The sequence below is a fragment of the Microtus oregoni genome, unplaced genomic scaffold, assembly GCF_018167655.1.
Source record: "Microtus oregoni isolate MIOR12 unplaced genomic scaffold, Mior012 000000F_ref0000247, whole genome shotgun sequence".
Classification (NCBI taxonomy): Eukaryota; Metazoa; Chordata; class Mammalia; order Rodentia; family Cricetidae; genus Microtus; species Microtus oregoni.
In genome coordinates, this window is record NW_024543059.1 from 35189521 (window position 1) to 35206961 (window position 17441).

At 38.3% G+C, this 17441-nt stretch overlaps 1 long non-coding RNA gene across 1 annotated transcript; it reads left to right on the forward strand.

Moving 5' to 3' along the window:
• Positions 1-13436: 13436 nt before the first annotated feature.
• Positions 13437-14580, forward strand: LOC121451257. The gene is made up of 3 exons (XR_005974719.1): positions 13437-13777; positions 14105-14255; positions 14397-14580. It is a non-coding gene; the product is annotated as an uncharacterized LOC121451257 (long non-coding RNA).
• Positions 14581-17441: the final 2861 nt, after the last annotated feature.

The following is a 17441-nucleotide window of genomic DNA, read 5'->3' on the forward strand; positions in this document are numbered from 1 at the left end:
CCCAGCCTCCCATTTCCCTCCCCCTCCTCCCACCCTTCTCTCCCTCCTCCCACCCTTCTCCCCCTCCCCCCACTCCTCTCCCCCTCCCTCTCCAGTCCAAAGAGCAGTCAGGGTTCCCTGCCCTGTGGTAAGTCATAGATCCTCCCCTCTCCGTCCATTCCTAGGAAGGTGAACATCCAAACTGGCTAGGCTCCCACAAAGCCATCACATTACGTAGGTTCAAAACCCCGTGCCATTGTCCTTGGCTTCTCATCAGCCCTCATTGTTCGCCAAGCTCATAGAGTCCAGTTTTATCCCATGCTTTTTCAGTCACAGTCCAGCTGGCCTTGGGGAGCTCCCAATAGATCAGCTCCACTGTCTCAGTGGGTGGGTGCACCCCTCGTGGTCCCGACTTCTTTGCTCATGTTCTCCCTCCTTCTGCTCCTCATTGGGACCTTGGGAGCTCAGTCCAGTGCTCCAGTGTGAGTCTCTGTCTCTATCTCCTTTAGTAATGTGGCAGGATACAAGATCAATTCCAAAAAATCAGTTGCCTCTTATACACAAAGGATATGGAAGCAGAGAGGGAAATCAGAGAAGCTTCACCTTTCACGATAGCCACAAACAGCATAAAATATCTTGGGGTAACTCTAACCAAGGAAGTGAAAGATCTATTTGACAAGAACTTTAAGGCATTGAAGAAAGAAACTGAGGAGTATACCAGAAAATGGAAGGACCTCCCTTGCTCTTGGATTGGGAGGATCAACATAGTAAAAATGGCAATTCTACCAAAGGCAATTTATAGATTCAATGCAATCCCCAACAAGGTCCCATCAAAATTCTTCACAGATCTTGAGAGGACAATAATCAACTTTATATGGAAAAACAAAAAACCCAGGATAGCCAAAACAATCCTATACAATAAAGGATTGTCTGTGACAGATATTTTTGCACAATTAAAAGTATTTTTAAAACTATGCAAGGCAGCATGAGATAGAAATTTGATAACTCGTATTTGTCCTCATGCCTTTATAACTTTCAGGTATACACCTTAATAACTTGTATTTGTATTATTGAAATTTGTTTGGTGAGGTTCTCTAAAAGGCATCCATCCCAGGGGGGACGGACATGGATGACTTGGTATGCATAGCTGAAACTGTAAAAACCCACAAAAAAATGGCAATTCCACAAGGCCCAAGGTGAGATGCATCTCCATTATAAGTGGGATGTGAATCATTGTGAACATCACAAGACCCATGGGAGAGTGTCTTTCACCCCGGGTTGGGGTGCTACAGCCTGACTGGATTTGGTCAAGGTGACTCAAAAGCCAGAGAGGCCAGAGGCCGCTCTGAGTGGCCTTTGAAGTAAGGGTAAATAAATAAAAGAAAAAGAAAAAAAAAGAGGAAAAGAAAAAACTGAGGAACCCTGGGCCCCCAGTCAAATGCACCACACAAAGTGTCCAGTGCTAGTGCAGGAGGACTGACCCTGGGCTCAGTCTGGTCATGATTTTAGCTAAGAGAAGCAGTCCAGAGATGAATGTCAGTGAAGGACTCAACCTTCCCTAGTTGGAGTTTCTCCCCCAGTTTCTAAGAACACCAGAAAATTTCCAGAAGCTCACCAGTCAATTCCTCCGGTTTGGAGAAATGATTAAGCTGACCTGAATGGGGAAAACTCACCAACTGAAGCCAATGAGGTGCATAGAAATCATGCCATAGAAATCACACACAGGCATATGGAAAATATGGTTGTTGTGGAAAAAAATACCTGGTTCTGGATCCCAAACCAAGAGAAGTTCTCAGAGTGGGAGAGCCTCCTGACTCTCTCAGCACCAAATTTAATGGATTAATTAAAAATGCTGTGGATCCCCAGAAGCTACAGCTGCAGAAATGCTGCAGGTCCTTGAGTGATGACAGTTTTCCATCTCTTTTTTTAAATAAAAAGGCACCACGGATTAAAGGAATTGGGGCTTTAAATTCTCAAGTCTTCATCCTGCTTTATTGGGGGCATCATCTTTGGGGGGGGGAACCTGAAAAGCTGGGTGCTGGTTACATCCTGGTGTAGCTGGTCTGTTTGATCCCATCTGGTGTTTGTGGTATTGAAATGGCTGATGTCTCTTACACCTGTTTAAGGTATTGGCAGAACAGAGGACAAAGTTAAGTTTAGGAAAATAAATTTTAGGACCAGGGAATTGAGGAGGGTGTATCTGAACTATTTCAGCTCCCTGGAACTCACAAGAATTTAGGGGGGTTGTGAAAACAGAAGTTTTAGATGTATACATTGTATAAACAGTAGCATCTTTATTTCAGAATGATTGTGACAAATATTTTTTGAACAATAAAAAGTATTTTAAAACTATGGAAGGCAGCATGAGAGAGAATTTTGTTAACTTGTATTTGTCCTCACACCTTTATAACTTTCAGGTACACACCTTAATAACCTGTATTTTAATTTACTGATATTTGTTTGGTAAGGTTGTCCCTCTAAGCTGACAAAACCTCTCAGCTGCATCAGAGATCTTTGAGAAGGATGAAATTTTACTTGATTCACTGATTAAAAAATGACAGAGAACTTACTTGATGGTACCTAGAGCTACTACTCAGTGCTCTCCATGATTGCTGAAGGTTGTATTTGCCTTCGGCTGTTTAGCACAAGGCCTGCTAGGCTCCCGAAGACCCTGTGGGCTAAGAAACCTATAGGAAGACAAGACAATCTTGATCTGTGCAGTTAGGCTGTCAATTTCAGTGTTTCTGTCCAAGTCTGGTGATCTGTAGTTTAGATGAAAGGCAGTTTTTCCCCAGTGGTCAGTGCTTGACATTTGAAACTAATCATGGATGGACGTTGTTCTGTGCCATTTGTCTTCTGTTTTCTTTGGTGGATACAGAGTACTGTTGTTAGGAGCCAACTTGTCTCTTTTGTTACAAAATGTCTTTTAATAATTAAGTATTTAAATTCCATATTCCCCAGATCTCTGAGCCCTTGAGGACTGTTTATCATGTAAAACTACAGTATAGAATCTGCCTAGAGAGCTGGGTTTGACCTTGACTGTACTGGCTCTTAAAAGGTAAGATTTACACTCATAAAAAGATAGAAAGAAAAAAAGACCACTTCCAATAGAAGGTCAATAGCACAAGTAACAATAGTATATAACATCTTAATATATTTTAAGTTAGGGTTGGATTAGATATATTGTATTGTTGTAAGAGACTTAAAAGTACATACCAATTTAAAACATGGGAATTATTGTTTTTGTAGTCTGAAATGAGATGCAATGAACAATAATAACATGAAGCATAGGAGCATTTAAATTACATTTATGAATATACACACAGAGAGTGAACAGGAATTGGGTGAAATGGATGCTCTTGTTGGGCCCTACCAAAGTCATGCCACTGTGCAAAACAGACATGCAACAGAATCAGCTAGAAGAATTTAGAGAAAAAAAAACAAAAGTAAATAGGGAGCCAGGCAGGATATACTTAAGTCAAGATAGCAGGAGCTGGTCACATTAACTGGTTTTCAGTTTAGATGACAGTAAGGTCACCTCACCTCAATCAAAATGGTATCGGTCACATATTGTAAGGAAAAGCCACAATTTTTGAACTACAGAGATTTTAAGCTTAAGAATAACAGAGACCTAGAGGCATGATCCACCTTATAAGTAAGGAGGAAGCAACAGGATATGTAACATTTATACTAAACATGGCATATGTATACATTGCTTAAACCCTCTAATGATTATTAACTTTAAATGCCTGACTTTTCTAATTTCCAAGGGCTCTGTCTCACACAGATGTCAGGAACAGTCTTTCTAGCCTGGAACAAGGAACATTCAGATTTTGATTATAATCATGTGCAGCTGAGGACTGAGTAAGTACATGCTCTGCATGTAAGTAAGTACAAAGCCTGACTGGTAAGTACATGCTCTGCTGACAACTGTATTGCACCTGAATTTAGGAATGTGTGCATTCAAGTTGTGCTTGGAATATGAGCCAATTAAAAGTGTGATATAAATTCTACCAATATAAATAAATCCTGTGTTAACTTTGCAATCTCCTTCAGACTTGCTAACTCATGTCCTTATGTTGGATTCCTCTCTATATGCAGTGAATATGTTTTCTTACCATTGGTTAATAAACAACATACTTTGGCTTAAGGCAGGGCAGATTATATACAGACAAGAAATCAAATAGAGATATAGAGAAAGAGTAAGCAGATTCAAGGAAAATCAAGGTTGCTGCTGAAGAAGAAATATATCAGTAAGCCAGTCGTCAGGCTATATACAGATGAACAGAAATGGCTTAATTTTAGATGTAAGATCTAGCTATAAATACACCTGATCTATTGTCCAAAGAGTATAGTAAGGATTATAGTTTCTGTCTGATTATGTGGGTCTGTGTGCATGGGAAACCATAAGCAGAGTCTCTGCTTATAAATGACTGACCTATGGCAGTGTACAGCAATATAAAGCCAAAAAAAAAAGCTTTATAAAGCACTTATAAGCTCATATATAGAGGAGTCAATTGCAGCTTCTTGGTAGTCACATTTTCATAAAGGCTTTTTTTGTTTACAGTGATAGAAATGTGACTTCCTTAAGTGATGGATTTCTGGTTCATACTGGAAGAAATAAGGGGCTCTGGATCTTTTGGACAGTTCTCTTATAGAGCTCATAAATGGTGTTTGTGAGTAGCATGTTACAAATTGATTTCTAGTGACATAGGCCAAATTTGTCCCTAGAGTTGGGGCAGTTATCAATGCTTAGAGCTGTATGAACATACCTCTGTCATGTTGGTCTTGGTGGGGAGCACAACAGGCAAAGCCATAGGGATAAACCCTACCAAGCCTGATGAGCATTAATTGTCTGGTGGGACACGAAACTCTGCCCTCTAATGACATTTTGACATGGGTTCCTAATTACTACATAAAAACTAAAATATATATTTTAAAAATTCTAAGCAATCAAAAAATTAAACCAAACGTGGCTTCTGAAAATGTGCCTTTGTTCAGCGAAAATCAATGCTAGTGGCAAACACAGGAATGGCTCTTTAAGAGATGTCTTCTGGGCTGGTAGTTGGTGACAAACTGGATTATGGCTCTATTAAGTGGCCCTCCATCCAAATACTTAATAAGGCTTATATACTCTGGGCTGTATGCTACTCAGTATAAGCATGGAGCCAATAATATCCCAGAGGTGCAGTGGTAATCATGGCTCCCTGAGACCTCATTCATGAAGCTAGTCTCTGAGGGAACCAAGGGCAAGGAGCCAGCAACAAATGCCATGCAACAACACATGTTGTTCTCTGAGAACACCTAAACTGCAACTAACGGTTTGGTTAGAGATTTGTCTTATCTGATAAAAGAACAATGCAAATTTTCAGCAAAAAACTCTAGAGAGACTTCTGTGTTTTTATAAATATACATGTTCCAGTGTCTCTGCAGCTCTTTTTTTGGATCTCATAATTGCATTATGGATTTAAATGAGATAATATTTATCAATCGCTGATGAGGTGGGATTTACACAATTGCTTACTTTTTATTTATTTTTTATTCATTTTATATTTAAACATAGTTTTGCTAAACTCTCCTCTTTCCACACGCTTGCCTCCCTTTGGGGAGCCCATCTCCCCTCATCTCCTCCCAAACGTAAGGCCTCCCATTGGAGGCAACATGGCCTGGCACACTAAGCTGAGGCAGTTCCAAACCCTTACCATATCCAGGCTGAGTTAAAATCCCAACTTATGCAATTATCTCCAAAAAGTTACCTTTTAACAGAAATAAATACCCTGGCCTCTCAAGCAGAGGTAGCTACACATCTGTTTCCCACAAGCTGATGCCCTAGATCAATAGAATATAGGCTTCACAGCTATCGGCGTAGATTTCATGATTTCCTATGAGTTTGATTCATTTCTCTGTAGCTTTTCCTTTCATGATCTTTACTCTTCCTTGCTCATATAATCCCTTCTCATTAGGCATTTTCACTTCTCATCATACCACTGAAAAAATGCCTCTCCTACCTAAGCCTCAGTACTATATTCGAATATCTCAAAATTCATTGTATGGAAGATCTATTAATCTATTGGTGTTGATCTGAACTTTAAAGGACCAAGTATCTGTTTGCATTTTAAGTTGGCATTTTCAGAGATTCTATAAGTACACACATATCTTCTGAGTCTCTTACTGCAACTTATAGAGCCTCAGTTAGTCTTTGTAAGAAGTCACTAAAGGGTTATCTTCTGTCCTGTTTAATTCTGGTATATGATTAAATTTTTTTCCTGGTTCTTGAATCCAGATCCTTACAAAAGATAAGATATTATTGCTTGCTTTATTTCCTTTAGATCACTCATACCTATAGGGTGCCATTTATATTATTTGATTTCCTTAGGGTATTTTGGACCAGATCTCTTCTCAGAAAAAAAAAATACTGAATATGCACTTAAAACTCTGGGTAAGTCGTCCATAACTTTGACCCATACTGGTGAGAATAAATCCTGTTCTTGTTCCTTCTCTCCATGCCCATCAGTTTCAATAATTTCCTCAATCATTTCAAATCTTTTTACCACTTACTTTTCTAAAGTATGAATCTATAGTCCTGTGTGCTGTTCTACTCTCCTCATTGATTCATTTAGCTCAGGGTCCTTATTCTGCACATATTATTCTAAGGTATGAATTTTTCCAGTAAAGATAATGGTTCATCCTTGAATATTATTTGATGGAATGCATATTGCCTTCCAAGAGAGATAGTACATCTGATCACCTAGTATAATTTTTCAATAGATTCTTATTGTTAAGTTCAACATTATGAATTCTTTAGAAAATTTCTCAGAACCCCTCAACATAGATTAGATTTTGTCTATTAAATTAATGTTTTTCTTTTCAATTGAATTAATGATTTTAGCTAGCTGTTTATTATTAGTCTGTAAAGACTGCATTATTTCTTAAAGTGACTCATTCCTGGCTCTGTTTTCAAACCATTTTCTTAGAGTTATAATATGAAAAACTAAGCTCATTCCAAAGAAACAAATAAATGAATGTATAAGGCAAATAGCATAAGCTTTGCAGAATATAATCCATATTGTAAGCAAACTGGTTATTAAATTTCTGAATTGTAATATTATTAGTCATCATATAACTTCTAAATTTTGCAATTTATTTATCTGCCCTAGACTTTTACGGTGAATTGGAGTATGTGTAATAATTTTTATTGGACAGCAGATGTCAGCAGTTGCAGCTGCTTGGCAGAAAAACTGAGCAGCCAGGGCTCCTGAGCTGTTGATTCATTCCTCCCTACCATTAACGTGTTTACTTTGGCAGAAACAATGAAATTATAAGTGGATTACAGGAAAAATATTATTTAACTTAGGCACTGATTCCCATCATCAAAGGTGTAAACATCCTTGGTAACTAGGGGGCAATCTGATATCTAGCTATATATACTTCTGTCCTGGTTGTTTACATGAAATTGTCCCTCTATGCCTGCTATGACTGATTTTAATTATGTGTTTTCAGTTGCAGTTTGTTGGTATGACATTCAGAAATTCCATGACAGATTCTGTAAATAAAGTGAAGTTTCTATTGCCTCTGTCAACTGCACGTCTCTGCAACAAAATTCTTTGTCTAGGGTTGCTTATAGTCGAGGTTTGACTAGATCCAACTAAAGGCTAAATTTTAGCCAGCAGCCTGACAGGCAAAATGCTTCAGTAGAGACATTTTTATTTGTTCTCATTGCATCCTACTGTAAAAGACCATGCATTAAATTATATATGCATTAAGAACCAATAAGTACAGAGATCTAAAAACCAGGGAATGGAAAGCACAAGGCTGCAGTTTAGTTATATTTACATAATCATGCCTCATAAATGATAGTATTGAAAAAATATTGATTTTAAACCATCTTCTAAATAGACAGACCCTACTTGATTATAACACACAGTGTGATAAAGATAAAGAAATAAGATCAAATGATTACATTAAAATTATTTAGAGAGAGGCAGAGGGGTAGGGTTCTGGATGCAAGCTGGATGGGAAGGAAGAGAGAGGCAGTATGCATGGGGTGGGTATAGGCCCTGTAGGAAGGCCAGGAAGTATAGGGGGGGATGAGGAGCATCTGAGTTCCGGGGCCCTGGGCTGCTGCCGCGGGTCAGAAACTTGGGGAAACGGGATGATTGGGATACAGGAGGGTTGGATAGGGGAGCAGGGAAGCACATATCTTAGTTAAGGGAGCCACCTTAGGGTTGGCAAGAGTCTCGAAACTAGAGTGGCTCCCAGATGCCCCGGGCGATATCCCCAGTTAATTCCTTGGGCATCTGGGGATAGGGAACCTGAAAGGACCCTATCCTATAGCCATACTGATGAATATCTTCATATCACCATAGAACCTTCATCTGGCGATGGATGGAAATAGATAGAGACCCACAATGGAGCACCAGACTGAGCTCCCAAGGTCCCAATGAGGAGCAGAAGGAGGGAGAACATGAGCAAGGAAGTCAGGACCACGAGGGGTGCACCCACCCACTGAGACAGTGGGGCTGATCTATTGGGAGCTCACCAAGGCCAGCTGGACTGTGACTGAAAAAGCATGGGATAAAACCGGATTCTCTGAACATGGCGAACAATGAGGGCTGATGAGAAGCCAAGGACAATGGCACAGGGTTTTGATCCTACTTCATGTTCTGGCTTTGTGGGAGCCTAGCCAATTTGGATATTCACCTTCCTAGACCTGGAAGGAGGGGGGGGAGGACCTTGGATTTTCCAAGGGGCAGGGAACCCTGACTGCTCTTCGGACTGGAGAGGGAGGAGGAGAAAAGTGGGGGGAAGAGGAGAGGGGCTGGAGGAAGGAAAGGGAAATGGGAGGCTGGGAGGAGGTGGAATTCTTTTTTCTTTTCAATAAAAAAATAAATAAAAATTATATAAATTCATGTTATCAATAATTATGTTTGTTTGGTTGCTTATAATTTCTTGTATCCAATTTCACAGGTACTTTGCATTAGTTCCTTATGTTTTTCTTTCTCTGATGAAATTCCTTTTGATAAATTATTCATTATATTGATATATGGATATCTTGGGGAAAAAATCCACTACATCTTGCCTTACAAAACATCTGTCAGATAGTTTAGTCCAGTAAGATAAAGACTGATGCCTCAGTGTTGCAGAATAAATTTGGGTGACTCTCCCTGCAGGCCATAGTCTCTTTAAATTCCATAGTTTTAAAAATTGTTTGTTTTGTACTTGCTGTTCATTCAGGTAATACATTCACCTGCTCAGGTCGTTGAAACATTTGAAGACTATATAGTTATTGTTTAACAAATTTCCTTGCTACCAAATTAAAAAAAATCATAAAAGTGATGTGATACTTAAAAAGCTTGAGAAATATGAAATACTACCATGTTGAACTGAGAAAATGACTTAGGAACCGATGGTATTTTTAGTTTGCAATACAAGTTATTATACAATGTGGGTTTTACACAAAATTTGTAAGCACCAGTATAGGGTGGATAATAGAATACATTCTACAATGTTGTCAAACACAGTTGGAATAGTTGTTATTAATGTAAGTCCTGATTTTGCTAATTTCCATGGACTCTGACACCTGTACATGTCAGCAGCAGCCTGCCTTGTCTAGACCAATGTACAGTGAGGCTTTGGTTATAGCCAGGTCCAACTAAGACATGAAATACAAATAGAACCTGACCGGTAAGAACCGGCACTGATAACACTTTTATAAGCTCTCCTGTCCACTGAATGGAGTGTGTGCATTCAAACTGAATATAAAATAAGAACTAACAAGGAAAGTAATCTTAATTCCAACAGGGGAGGCAAATCCTGTGGTAATCTTGGAGAGCTCAAACATAGCTGCTGATTCATTTCTCCCTCCTATGTAAATGTATTTTTTAGCACCAGCCGCCAAACTGAAGGTGAACAAGAGAATAAAATTTAATTTACTCCTAAATGTGGGTTAACTTTATGTGCACAAAAATATAATAATTTGATTACGTAGTAGGATTTATTATGACAATTTTTAGCATATATATGGTTTTAAAAGTAAAAGCAGAAATGAGTGTGAAATAAAATAATTGCAGCACTCAGGTATGAAATTCTAAACTATGGTGACAGAGTGTACACATGCATGCATATGTATGTATAAATATAATTTTGCATAGTCAATTTCTTATATGTACACATATATTAACTTATATAAATATTTGTATGTAATTGAGTTGCTTCATAGCATATTAGGAGAGAGATAGTTAAACTGAACTCCTTATACTATGAAGGATTATCAGCTTTTTCTTACTCAGATCCAAGTTGTGTGTTATTTCATTTATTTATTGGCCAAAGTCAAGACTTCAAGTGCAAAACTGTATATTCACAGACCATTTCAAAAATATGTTTACAGCTGCCAATATTGTGGAAAGAATCTGTTTTGGAAGTTTCTACATGCATTTATCATCATATAAGGGGAATCCTTCTGCTAATTTTTGTAATTTATATGGGATTGAATACTTGTGCTATAATTGCAGGTTAATCCTCAAATTAGCCAGAATAAAATTCTTCACTCTCATTAGATTCATGCCCACAAAGAGAAAATACTGAGAAACCTTCAGATATATTTTTGTCCTAGTGGCCAAAAATCAGGGAAGAAATCAGACAATGTGATATAAGCATAACACAAACAAACTTAATGGCTAGGAATCTAAGACTACAATGATGACCAGACTTACATAAAAATAAATTATTTTAAACTGCCATATTTAAAAAAATACTGAGACCTAATGAAATATTGAGCAACGTTGAGCCTGTGAGAAGCTTAAAGGCAGTAGGATGATGAGGTGTATGTTTCCTCTTCTATAGGTTATTGTACCTTCAGAGTCTTTGGTGACAGGTAGGATTGTGTGTTTATATGTTACTGTGTAATGTGAGAGGCCTGCTCATTGGGGTTTCCATCCCACCCGGTACCCCACAGCTGGCAAGTCTCAAAGAAAATCACACAGAGAATCTGCATTAACTATAAACTGATTGGCCCATTAGCTCAGTCTTAGCTCTTGCAGCTTATATTAACCCATTATTCTTATCTATGTTAGCCATGTGGCTCAGTACCTTTCACAGCTGGGTAGATCACATGTCACTTCTTCTGAGTCTGGCCAGGAATGGGGGAATGGGCTTCCTCCTTTCCAGCATTCTCCTGTTCTCATCTCTCCACTTCTACTTCCTGTCTGGTTGACCCGCCTATACTTCCTGCCTGGCCAATCAGGATTTTATTAAGACACATGATTGACAGAATACTGATAATCCTCCTGCACCACTCCCCCCCCCCCGCTTTTTTTAAACAAAGGAAAATGCCCATAGTCCATTTTTTGAGAATGTGGGCATAGTATTCCTAGCTACTTTTTGCTGTTTGGGGGCGCTGATAATCTTATGGGGACCTAAAAAAAATTATCATCAAGTCCTGACTGGAGTATCTTGTGAGTCTTGATCATCTCAGGCAGCAGTCTTGAATCTGTTCTGGTTGTAGAACTCAGACATCTGGACCATCTGTTCCTACCAGAGATTTCTCAGGTGGTCTTCCTTGATCAAATTGGATTTTTCTTAACTCAGAATGAATCCACAGCCTCTCATTTCCTGTAGAAACAAAAGCAAAATATCTTCTCCAAAGTAACATACCTTTGGACTTCAATTTTGAAGTCAAGGAATTTTCAGAATACCTCTCTTGGATTAATTCAGCAGCATTTATAAGCAAATATCTTTTAGCAGATGTTGCTCCTTCCTCAGCATTCAAACAATTCAAAGAGAGCATAATAGCATACAGTATTAAGATTCTCTGTGTATTTTTCTTTTTTACACAGCTTTACTTTAACCTCGATTTCTTTTATTTTTATTTTTACTTTTACTTTTTGAGACAGGTTCACTGTATATCTTTGTCCTGGAATAAAGAGTTATTCCTGTAGACCAGGCTGTCCTTGAGCTCACAGAGATCCCTCTGTCTCTGCCTCCCAGGCCTTAGGATTAAAGGTATGTTCTGCCACATCTTGAAGTCATAGAGGTCAATCTACCTCTGCCCATTGAAGTCTCAGAGGTCAATCTACCTCTGCCTCCCAAGTGTTGGGATTTAAGGTGTGTACCACCACACCCAACTACTCTCTTTTTTTCACTTTAAGAACTTTAACCTTTAGCCTACATATATTTTTAACAAACTGTAAATCATTTAGAGGTTTTCTTCAACTTTGAATCTTTCTTATCTATCTCTCTTTTTGTGACCACGTGAGTCTTTAATTTATCAGGCAATATGGGTAGGATTAAAGCTGTGGCTTTGATGGCTGGATCCAGCTCATTCCCTAGCTTTCAAGGATCATGCCACAGGTACTGGTCTAGCCATCTTTATTGTCACAACTCTATGGCATTTCAAGTCCCTGCCAGCAAGCAAGCTGTAGCAGTGCACTCAGACCACAATAAAAATGCTCTGGTAGTCAGGCCTGCCTGAAAGAGTTCGAGCTTGCCCTGGCAGGATGGTCCAGAAAGCTGGCATTTTAAACAGCACAGCTTTTTTCCTGCTAAATGGTTTAGGAGGGTCTTCTATCTATCTGTTGATTTCATTGGTTAATTAATAAAGAAAACTGCTTCGCCTGATAGGTCAGAACATAGGTAGTTGAGGAAGACAGAACAGAACTGTGGGAGGAAGAAAGCAGAGTCAGGTAGATGCTATGCTTCTCCTACCAAGACAGATGGTGGTTGGAATCTTCCTGGTAAGCCATCACTTCATGGTGCTACACAGATTATTAGAAATGGGTTAATCAAGATGTGAGAGTTAGCCAATAAGAGGCTAGAAATAACGGGCCAGGTAGTGTTTAAATGCATACAGTTTCCGTGTTATTATTTCTGAGGCTAAGCTAGCCATGTGGGAGCCGGGTGGGACAAAAAGCAAGCCTGCCCACAGCAACTTATATATTACTGTATAATATTTTCAATTACTTAGTTTTCATGAAAAAACTTCAATGTCATACCCATTCCCACAATGGAACTCAGAGAGGAGAAGAAAGGGCATGACTCCTCTTAACTCTGTCAGATTCTAAAACCTGAAGTGAATTATTTCCTTGAAGACAATGCAGTGTTCAAGACTTGGGCTTCCCACAGGTCAGGGAACCCTGATTGCTCTTCGAGCAGATGAGGGAGGGGGACTTGATCGGGGGAGGGGGAGGGAAATGGGAAGCGGTTGTGGGGACGAGGCAGAAATCCTTAATAAATAAATAAATTAAAAAAAAAAGACTGAGACAGTGGAGCCACAAGTTAAAAGAGAATCTTATGGTTCAGAAGCAAGAATTCACTTGCTGCACAGGAGAGAGTGAAAAGTGATTTACAACTGTAATACGGGGAATAAACCAGTACTTGACTTTTGCTGATATTCCCTGGGCTTTTTCTCATAGAGATGTCAAGAACAGTCTTCCTTGTGGGGGCCAATGTATATTCAGGTTTCGGTTATAAACATGAGCACCTGAGAGCTAGAATATAGCCTGAGCCTGACTAGTAACGACCAGATACGCTGAAAATTTAATTAGCCATCTTTGCCTCTGACTGAAGGACTGGGTGCATTCAATTGTTCCTGGGATATGAACCAATGAGGAGAATGTTCTCAATTCCACCAATAGGAACAAATCCTGTGGTAACCTTGGAGATCTGCATCAGAGCTGCTGACTCATTTCTCCCTCCCATCTTTGTGGTCTGGCAGAAAAAATCAAAGTGAAAATGGATGACAGAAAAAAATCAGTTTACCTAGGACCAGAATCCAATTATCAAAAGAGGAAATCATTGTGAGGTAAGTAGGAGATTATCACATATCCCCCTTATTGGGTCTGTGTCTTTCCTATCTACCGGAATTGCTTCATTTCGTCCTGCTGAGGGCTGATTGTCATACTGTGCTGCCGATTGCAGCTTACTGGTCTTACATTCAGAAATGGCATGTCAGATTCCCTAAACACACAGATTGGAGAATCAGACACTTGAAATTTTTCAGAAACCAGGTGCCAGGGGCTATTTCCCGACACAGCAATTATCTTACTGGGTCTTTCAATGGCACATAAAATCAGTATATCCCGGTTATTTATTATCAGGTATTGACTTTCTAAGTTAACATTCATTTCAGAAAATGCAGAATCCAAGCCCAACCCAGGAATCACAGATTTTAACGCTGAAGCAGTGGCTTCAGAGACTCGAGCACATTTCCTGCACCGCAAATAGAAATACGTGATCACAGCAAGAACATGAGAATTCTCACCAAATACTTGCTTTCCTAGGTTTGTATCGCTTCTATTTCTTGTAGGTCTCCGGGAAAGATTTCCTTTTCTGTGGTTGTTTATAGCCAGTCTACCTGACTGAATTCCAGCTAAAAGCTGGAATTCAGTCAGGAGCCTGACTGGTAAAATCCCTCATTGCAGATCTTTTTATGCCATCTGGGAACCAATGAGGAGAGAGAACACAAACCAAGGATTGGGAAGCGTAGGCGTGCATTTAACCCCATGATCTCATCAAGAGCCGATTATTCATCAGTGTCTCTTTCCTCCCGATGTGCTGTAAAAAGAAGCAGAGCAATTGACATGGGAATACAGGATAAAATGTAATTTACCCTGGGTTTTCCTCCAGTTAACAGCAGTAAACCGGCAAATATGACAGGTTTTCTGAGTGAGCTTGCAGCTGCTTTTTGCCTAGATTCTATCTGCACACATGGAACCCTCCATTCCTGTCTGGAGATTTCTGATTATGACTATGTGCACCCAAGTATGTCTGGTGTCTAATTCTTTGTGATATGTTTATATAAATATTTTATGCAATCAAATTATATTTAAATATGCTACATATAAAACAATAATACGTGTTATATATAAATATAATATATAATTAAAATCTTCCATGTAGTTAAATTATAATACATAATAAAGTTGATTAGAGTGTTGTACAAGGAAATATGTGGATTGTAGTAAGTACTGTAGACTTGAAATGCTCTTCCAAACAGATCCAGCTGTAATATAATAGCCCATAGTGTCTTAATGATAAAGAAATGATTTAAGATTAATTGAAATCAGGAAAAAAAATTAAATATATTTATAATGATGAGGCTGTAATGGGAATATCCACTGAAACACCTTACGTGAGCTAATGGGAGCCTAACAACTCTGGCCTGACAGTGAGGGAACCAACACAGTACCAACTAGAGCTCAGAATATAGGTGACAGCTATTTGGCTTGGAAATACTGTTAGCCACTGTCAGTAGAACAAGATCCCTATTGTTTGTTTTGGCCCTAGAGAACCCATTCTCTGGAAGGCTAAATAGATACCATTGGAACAAAATTAACATAAAATAAAATAATAACACTATAGTATATCATATAAAATAAAATAAGTACCTAATAAAATTACCTGTGTTAGTGATGAGTCTTTTAAGGTATCTGTTGAACCATACATAAAGAAAAAGATAACCTTTACATATAACTTAGGGTTAGTTAAATGTGATTTTGCATTTGAGCAATTACAAGCTGTAAACAGAAAAAAAAATGAGTTCAGGAATTTTACTCTTTACTAGGTTTTCTCTATCTTATGGGGAATGATTAAAGTCACAGTGTTTTTACTCTTTGAAACTGTGTTGCTGTGATTACTTAATTTCACAGAATGGAAGGGGCAAGCTGAATAAGAAATTGGGCCTGCTCATCAAAACCATATTTTATGGGAATTGTAAATCACAGCCCAGACTGAGGTAAAATATTAAGAATTAGCTGTTGAGGATACACTTCCATGTGTGTGTGGTTGTTCTTCAGTTTTTAAACATGAGCATTCAGGATGAAATTACTACTCAGCCAGTGAAAAAAGTAAGTATTAAATATAGAAATTGTAAGCTAAATATATATATATATATATAATTTAATATACACCCATCTTTTCCTGAATAGATTTTAATCATAAAGCTTGTCAAGCAGAGAGTAAGGATGGCAATTATTTATGTCTCTATAATCAAATCAATAAATTATAATTAAAAGGCTGTGTATATGAAAAACTCAAGTACAGGGTATGTAATATTCCTTTATACTGTGTAAATAAATGTCATTGTGATTGATTTAATAAAGATCCTGACTGGATTATTTCTAGGCAGGATAATGTTAAGTTTAAGAAACAGAAAAAGAAGTATTTGGAAAAATGAGAGGAGTCTCAGTATCAAGAGAATCAGTGGGAAGGAAATGTACTTTCTAGTCTGAGAAAAGTTATCAGTCCATAAGATAGCACATATATGACATATGATTAATTTAAAATGTACATGTTAGGTGGTAATAAGCCTGAGTTACTGTCTGAGAGTTTGTAATTAATGATTATTTTCAATGTGGTTATTATGAAACTGTATTTTGGGACACAAAACTCTGCCTACTAAGGGCATTCTGACTTGGGGCACTAATTATCATATAACAACTAAAAATACATTTAAAAGATTCTAAGCAATCAAAACATGGAGACAAATATGGCATCTGAATAACTTACCTTAGCTCATATATGATCAATGCTCATGGCAAAGAGAGGAATAGCTCTTTAAAAAAAAGTTTCTGAGCTGGTTGCTGGTGACTAACAGGAGTATGGCTCTATTAAGTGCCCCCCCCATTCAAACACTTAATAATGTTTATTAACTGAGGACTATATGCTGCTCAGGGTAAGCATGGACCCAATAATGTCCCAGAGGTGCAGTGATAATTATGGCTCCCTGATACCTGAGCCATGAACCTAGTCTCTCAGGAAACCAAGGGCAAGGAGCCAGTCACGTACACCATGCAACAACACATGCTGTACTCTGAGTAATAGTAAACTGCAATTAACACAGGAGTTTAAGACTGGTCTCACCTGATCAAATACTCTAAACAGACTGCTGTGTGTTTATAAATATACATGTATCACTGTCTCTGCATATCTTTTCTTGGTTCTTTGTAAGTTTATTGTAAAATTAAATGGGATAATATTTGAGTCACTGGTAAGCTGGGATTTATGTAATTGCTTATTTTTATTTTGTTTATTCACTTTAAATTCTAAACACAGTTCTTTACCCAGTTTTCTTACCATACGCTTGCCTCCCCACAGCCCATCTTTCATCAATTTCTCCCAAAGGTGTGCCTCCCATAGAGAATCAACATAGCCTGGGATATTAAGCTGAGGCATTTCCAAAACACTACCAAAGGAAGGCTGAGTTAGCCATGCCAACTTATGGAATTGTCTCCAAAATATATAACACATATAAAACCACCAAATATATAAAACAAATATAAAACCACCAAAAAAAAAACCTGGACACCTGTTATGGGTCCCTCAAATAGAGCAAGCTATACTCCTCTCTTGTCACATTCAGATCGCCTAGATCAATAGAATAGAAGCTTCCCAGCTGGTGCTGTAGTGTTCATGATTCCTATAATCTTGGTTCTTTTCTCCATAGATATTTTATACCAGATGGCTTC